The sequence below is a fragment of the Propithecus coquereli genome, unplaced genomic scaffold (assembly GCF_000956105.1).
Source record: "Propithecus coquereli isolate 6110/MARCELLA unplaced genomic scaffold, Pcoq_1.0 Scaffold188, whole genome shotgun sequence".
Taxonomy (NCBI): Eukaryota; Metazoa; Chordata; class Mammalia; order Primates; family Indriidae; genus Propithecus; species Propithecus coquereli.
In genome coordinates this window covers 3,382,722-3,390,806 of record NW_012143634.1, presented here as the reverse complement: position 1 = coordinate 3,390,806, position 8,085 = coordinate 3,382,722, and the positions used below count along the sequence as shown (strand labels likewise).

The window sequence follows — 8,085 nt, the reverse complement described above, 5'->3', positions numbered from 1 at the left end:
TTTTATGTTCACAGTTGGCATTTGGTAATACCAACTTTGAAGATTTTTAGGCTAAAATTTCTATGTGCATGTTCTATGGTATGGATCTTGAGTTCTAATCACCTATAAATTCATATAAGAGAGATAACTGCAAATTACTTTTTAGAAAATCCTGAGCCTTCTCTTGCATATAGTTCTTGACTACTTCTATGAGCAGTTACACATTTATGTTACTTTACACAACTTTTACATTTTAATTTTTTTAAACTTTTAGATGTTCATTTCACCAGCAATGTAGTATATATGTACTTTAGATACATTCAGGCAGCATAACCTTGAATTCACTTTAACTATTACTGAAAATCTTATTCTATAAATGAAGGAGCCAAGAGATATGCAAACTTCCATGTCTCTAAAGACTCTAAATATCCTTGGGTTAACCTAGATTATCAGAGAACCACAAACCCAGAACATTTTGTTTATACCTGTCCCCCTCCCCTAATCTTGTTTTTATTGAATCACACTTTAACTTTATGTCATTGACCTATATTGAGGGACATTACACGAAAAGTTCAACAACACTAGTTGTATTTATTGGACAGTGTTGCTGAAGATGTTTGGATATTTTTATTGCATGTCTTCTTTATCTGACCCCATGAAAGAAATTCCTGTCTAGTCTCAGCTATACTACCCCTGAGCTCTTTTTTGTTTTTATTTTTTGGCCATCTTGAATAACTTTCTTCCCTCTTTGTGTTAATCACTAGAAAACTTAGAGCCAAATTTATGAGTCCATTTGTGAGTACACTAAGCATTTTGTTTCCTAACGTCATATCTGGCTTCCAACTTGCCTTTCTTATGTACATTTCCCCACCTTTCTCATTTTCTCCCCTGACTTATTGTTTGTTTATACACACACACACACATATACACACACACACATACATATGTATGTGTGTATATAGAACAAGGGGCCTTCTGCCTCTCTCCTTCCCTGTGAATTCATCCTCAAGAATGAAGTGTTAGAATGGATTGGGGAAGGAGACATCACTTAATCTTAGGGACTGAACTATGATGTTATGAAGCATATTAACGACACTCTTTTTCTTTAATTGAGCAACTCTACTAAGGTATAATTGGCACACAATAAATTGCACATATTTAAAGGGTACAATTTGATAAGTTTTGACATATGTATACACCCATGAAACCATCGCCACAATCAAGATAATCATATTTGTCACCCCCAAGAATTTCTTCATGCTCCTTGCTAATCACTTCCTCTTGTATTTTCCAGTCCCCACTCCCATCCCTAGGCAAACACTGATATGTTTCTATCACTATGAACATATTTTCTGGAATTACATAAATGTAATTATACTGTATGCACTCTTTTTTGGTTTGGCTTTTTTTTACTTAGCATAATTATGTTAGGATTTGTCTATGTTGTTGTGTGTACCAATATTCATTTCTTTATATTGCTAAATGATTTTCCATTACATGAATATGCCCAGATTTGTTTATCCATTCACCTGTTAATGAGCATTTTGGTTGCTTTGGGCTATTACAAATAAAGTTTCTATGAACACTTGTGTACAAGTTTTTGTATAAATATATGCTTTTATTCCCTTGCATAATTATTGACATAACCATTCCAGCTTTCTTTTCAGTAGTGTTAGTTGGTTTTATCTTTTCCCATCATTTAGTTTAACTTATTTGTGCCTTTATATTTAAGTGTGTTTCCTATAGGCAATATGCAGTGCAATCTTGGATTTTTTTTTAATCTAATCTGACAATCTCTGCCTTTTAATTGAGTTGTTTAGACAATTGGTCAGATTTACATTTACCATCTTGCTATTTGTTTTGTATTTGTCTCATTTGTTCTTTGTTCCTCTTTTCCTCTTTTTCTGTCTTCTTTTGGATTATTTTTTATAATTCAACTTCAATTATTTTGTTGGTTTATTAGCTGTAACTCTTTGTTTTGCTCTTTTAGTGGTTAGTTTAGGGCTTATTGAATAAATTTTTAATTTATCACAGTCTACCTTGATTTGATATTATACCATTTCACATAAAGTATAAGAACTATAAACAGTATACTTCCATTTCTCCCTTTCTGGGCTTCATTCTTGTGGTATCGCACAGTTTACTTAACACACGTCAAAGTATTAGATTGGTGCAAAAGTAATTGTGGTTCTAGCATTGTTGAAATTTGCCATTTGATATTGGAATACATTCTTAAATAAATGTGGTTGTGTTATACATCATTTTAATGTACATTTCTCGCTTTATGTTTTTTTGCTAATGACTTATTGCTTGCTGTTTATTTTATATTTAGACTATGGAAATGATGGTAGACAAAAATCAAATTCCAGCGATTTTCTTATTCAAGTTCAAAATGGGTCATAAAGCAGCGGAGACAACTCACAACATCAACAACGCATTTGGCCCAGGAACTGCTAGCAAAAGTAAAGTGCAGCGGTGGTTCGAGAAGTTTTGTAAAGGAGACAAGAGCCTTGAGGATGAGGAGTGCAGTGGCAAGCCATTGGAAGTTGACAAGGACAAATTGAGAGCAATCATCGAAGCTGATCCTCTTACAACTACACGAGAAGTTGCTGAAAAACTCAATGTCGACCATTCTATGGTTGTTCAGCATTTGAAGCAAATTGGAAAGGTGAGAAAGCTCAGTAACCGGGTGCCTCATGAGCTGACTGAAAATCAAAAAAATCATCATTTTGAACTGTCGTCTTCTCTTATCATATGCAACAAAGAACCATTTCTCCATTGGATTGTGACGTGTGATGAAAAGTGGATTTTATACAACAATCGGCAACAACCAGCTCAGTGGTTGGATGGAGAAGAAGCTCCAAAACACTTTCCAAAGCCAAATTTGCACCAAAAGGTCATGGTCACTGTTTGGTGGTCTGCTGCTGGTTTGATCCACTACAGCTTTCTGAATCCCGGTGAAACCATTGCATCTGAGAAATACATATGCTCAGCAAATTGATGAGATGCACTGAAAACTGCAACGCCTGTAGCTGGCATTGGTCAACAGAAAGGACCAAATTCTTCTCCACACCCAACCGCACATATGCATCGAAAGTTGAACAAATTGGACTACGAAGTTTTGTCTCATCCGCTATATTTGCCTGACCTCTTGCCAGCCTAGTACTACTTCTTCAAACATCTCTACAACTTTTTGCAGGGAAACACTTCCACAACTAGCAGGATACAGAAAATGCTTTCCAAGAGTTTGTGGAGTCCCAAGGCATGGATTTTTATGCTACAGGAATAAATAAACTTATTTCTCATTGGCAAAAATGTGTTGACTGTTATAGTTCCTATTTTGATTAATAAAGATGCGTTTGAGACTAGTTATAATGATTTAAAATTCAAGGTCCAAAACCACAATTACTTGCGTGCCAACCTAAAATAAAATGAAGGTAAATTTTAGTTTTATTTAATTTGAAAAAAAAGTTGGCCATTATTTCTTCGAGCATTTTTTTCTGCCCCCTTTCTGTCTTTCATCTCCTTTATGTATGCCAATCGCATGTAAATTAGATGTGTAAAATTGTGCTACATCTCATTGATAATCTGTTCATTTTTTTAATGCTTACACTCTCTGTGTGTTTTATTACAGATAGTTCCTATTGTTATGCCTTTAAGTTCACTAGTCATTTCTTCTGTAATGTCTAGCCTTCTATTCATCCCATCAGTGTATTTTTCATCCTATACATTATTGTTTTTATCTCTATAATTTTTATATCTTTTAAAATAATATCTTCAATCTCTCTACCTAACATGTCCAATCTTTCCTCTAGATTTTTAAGCATATGGAATAGAGTTATAGTAACTGCTTTAATGTCATTGCTCGCTAGTTAAAATTCTGCATCAGTTCTGGGTCTGTTTTGGTTGATTTATTATTCTCCTCATTATGAGTTGTTTTTCCTGCTTCCTTGCTTATTTAGTAATCTTTAATAGGATGTCAGACATTGTGAACTTTTTCTTATTGGATGCTGGATATTTTTGTATCTCTATAAATATTCTTGAGCTTGTTCTGGGATGAAGTTATTTGGAAACAGTTTGATCTTTTGGGTCTTGCTTTTAAGATCTGTTTGTCAGGAATTGGAGCAGCATTTACTCTAAGGCTAATCCCCACTACTGAGGCAAGACCCTTCTGAATACTCTACCCAACACTCCATGAATTATGAAGATTACCAGTCAGGCCAGTGAAAACAGCACTGTTATTGAAGCTGTGTAAATACCAAGTATGGTTCCCTTTAATCCTTATGGGTGGTTCTTTCCTTGGCCTTGCGTAATTTTCTTACATGCATGTGCTGATTGGTACTCTGCTGAAGAAATGAGGTAGACCCTCTGTAAACCTCCAGAATTGTCTCTCTTTTTGTCATTTCTACGTTATCTTAACTCCAGATGTCTTGCTTTCCTAAGCCTCTTAGAAATGTCTCCTTGATTCAGGGCATTCGATGCATTTCATCTGGGTTTTCCCTTAGTACATAGTGGCCTGGAAACTCTCTCAAAGCAGTAAACAGGGTAATACTAGGGCTAATCTTGTTAGTTTCCCATTTTTCAGGGATTATATCCTTCATAGCCTGATGTCCAAAGACTTAACAAATACTATTTCATATGTTTTGCTAGTATTTTATTTGTTTCGGATGGGAAGGTAAATTTAATCCCTGTTACTGCATCTTGGTTTGAAGAAGTTCTTAGTCACCCTTTTTTTTTGACTTTAGGTTTTGCTTTCTTTTGAATTGATTCTCTTAGGATTGTTTCTTCCTCAAGTCTGTTGGCAGTCAGCATAGGATAAATCTGCTCTTGTCTCTGGGGGGAATAGGTATTTATTTATCTTGGTATCTTTTGCTTTGATTTAATGCTTCCTTAACTCTCTACTCAGGATCAAATGGAAAGATGCTGAAGTTCAAGATTAGCAGTTGTACTGGGGAGCAAGAGGTCCTGGAGACCACTCAGTCTCCTCCAAAGTTTGGTTCTCATGCAGAAGCACAGAGGGAAGCCTTTGTTTTAATCTAGGTCAGGAGGGATCAGAGCTCCCACATTGATTGGAGTGTCTATTCATTAAATCTGCCTCTCATGGTATCAGCAGTTGGCTGAAGATATTGATACTCAGAATTCTGGGCAAATATCTTTCCATCCTCTGTGACTAATACGATAAATTCATTTTGGTACAAAATAGAAGAAAGGAAGAAAGAATATTTTACTTAAATGCCAGCATTATACTTCCATTTTTTTATAGTTTATTATGTATGGTTATGTTAATTTTAACTGTATGTATTTCTCTCCCCCTGCTGTACATTCAGTTTTTCTCAATTAATCTTTGTTATTTTTAGAGTTTGAATTAAAGATCCCCTCCAGATTTGCCCACAGGTAAGTACTACACTTTGGTGGGTCCAGATGTTCATAACAACATTTCAAGATGAACAGAGTGAACAGACAAAATAAGCAGCCCCTTTATAGGTGACTTGAACCACAAACCTTTCTGCACATGCCATAATTCACACTAGTAAATATAGTGTGTACACACTAGTTATGGAAATTTAGTTAGGAAAAATTAAACAAATATCAAGATGTTATACTTTAAATTCTAGGCTTGCTCGTGGGAGTTATCAGCCTTTAGCCGGATAGAGATTATCAAGCAATTTTTCCTCATATACTTACTCTGATCACTTATGGCAAGAACATTTTGATAGTATTGGAAAGTGTCCTAATGGGAAGAAGGTTGACTTTTTTATGAGACTAAGATTTTAGGGTCAAATTACTAATAATATTCAGAGTCTTGCTTTCAAAAACAGACAACAACTGAAAATCTACAATGGGAAAAGTATTCCTTAGTAAACAGGCTGATAAAGATCTTCAAATACTTGGGGTGAATGATTGGAAAGCAATGATTGAAAATGTTTACTCCCTTACCCCTCTTTCCTTGGCAACAGAGAAAATCAAGTCTTTAGTCTTTGATTATTGTATTGAAAGGAATTATGATTGAGTTGGGAAGTCTAAGGAAGACAGTATGGTACAGCTGAAAGAGCACTACCAGAAATTTTTGTGTCTGCATCCAGATCAGCTATGAAAAGATGTGAGTTTTAAGAGCTCATAAGCTGAATTCACAATACCCTACATCTTAGCATTCCTACCAAAGAGTAAATTTACCATTCATTAAAAAGATATTTTGTAAGCACCTACCAATTATCATGTACCATGAACTAGAAGGAGAACAGACAGAAGTGAATAAGGCAAGCTTTGCCTCAAGGAGCCCTCATCCTAGCCATTCACTTGACACACCCCATACACCTCATATTTCTCCTTTGGAGTATTGATGGGAAGGAGAAAGCTACTGATTTTATGACTATAACTCTGTTTGATTAAGATGTATTTGTCTACCTTTTATATTTTATTGTATTTATTCTGCTCTACTAATTAACAATCTCCCCCAAAATAGGACTTGTGTCTTAGATTACTTTTCTAATCCTCTCCTCTCTTCCCTTCCACACCAGAACCATAGACAGAAGGCTACATAAATCATATCAAAAAACTATTTAATAAGTTTCAATTATTCAAGCTCCTAGGATTCTCCATTAGGTATCTCTTTTGTTTTTGAGAAATTTTATATGATCTTTATTTGATTTAGAATTGTATATTCTTGAAGTGGAAAAAAGGCCCACTGCACCTTTGAGAAGAGCTTAAAACTGAAGTCTAAAACTATGGCATGTTAATGTAATGGAATACTATTCATCAACAGAAACAATGAACTACTGATACACACGACATGGATAAATCTCAAATATATTATTATAAGTGAAAGAAGCCAGACTTAAAACATTACATACTGTATGACTCCATTCATATGGCATTCTGGAAGAGGCAAAACTACAGGAGCAGGGGCGGAGGAGGAAGGAGGACTACAAAGAGGTATGAGGGAATTTGGGGAGTGATAGATACGTTCAACATTTAGACACGGTAATGGTTACTATATGCACTTGTCAAGATGTATATAACTATACATTATATAAATTACACCTCAATAAATATGGGCAGAGGGAGGCATGGCCAATGACTTTTAGGACCTTGAGCCTATATGTGTTGGGGAAATGTTGGGAGCTGTGAACTTATATGGGGTGCAATCATTGGAGTAATATGTATTTCTACTATATATATTTTGCATCCAAATGTATCAGCCAACCAGTAAAATGATAAATATTAATAATGTGTACATGTGTGTGTGCATGTGTTTCCTATTTAAGGTAGTAAAGGACAGTTATACTGTTTGAGGTTAAGAGATAAAAATGAGAATACTGCTGCTAAAGCTGGCTATATGCAAGATATTTTTTTTTTGGCAGTGGTTTTTTAACTTTATTTGATATGTCTGACAATCAGTGGTTAGTTCTCATCCACGTTGACTGTCTGTAGATTTTTGAAAGTGGTAACAGGTACATAGGTAACCAAAGTATAGAGCTTGTTTGGTGAATCTTCATCCTCATTACGTTTTCTGGACAACTGCACATGGATCCGGTATGGGACATTCCTTATTCCTTTGGCCCAGACAGCTTTGTTGAGCCTGGTATCAATGCGCACATCTGGAGTTCCCATCTCCTTCATGGCAAATTTCCTGATCTCTTTGAGTGCCCGAGGGGCACGCTTCTTGAAGCCCACTCCATGGATGCGCTTGTGAATGTTAATGGTGTATTCTCGGGTCACCACTTCGTTGATGGCAGAACGGCCCTTCTTTTTCTCGCCACCCTTCTTTGCGGGAGCCATTCCGCCGGGCTCAAGTCAGAAAGGAGGAGCGCGAGGGATTGTCAAGATACTTTTTAAAAACATTTTATGTTTATAAATTATTTCATTTTCACAACAACCTTATGGTAGGTATTATTATCATCCCTGTTTTACAAGGAGGAAACTGATATGATGGAGATAAGTAAATTGCCAAAGGTCACAGAGTTAGTAAGTGACGAGGCTGGGATTCAAACCCAGGCAGTCTGATTCCAGAAGCCAGGCTCTCATCAACCTCTACTCCACTGCCTTTCTAATCATTAGAGAATATTAGAATATTAGGAAATAATTGCTCCCATCTATTATTCAAGT

At 35.7% G+C, this 8,085-nt stretch overlaps 1 pseudogene across 1 annotated transcript; it reads right to left on the bottom strand.

Annotated features, from left to right (window-relative positions):
* Positions 1–7,322: 7,322 nt before the first annotated feature.
* On the bottom strand, positions 7,323–7,795 carry LOC105809049 (annotated as a pseudogene). Its single transcript, XR_001137416.1, has one exon. The product of XR_001137416.1 is annotated as a 60S ribosomal protein L31 pseudogene (transcript).
* Between the last annotated feature and the right edge of the window lie 290 nt (positions 7,796–8,085).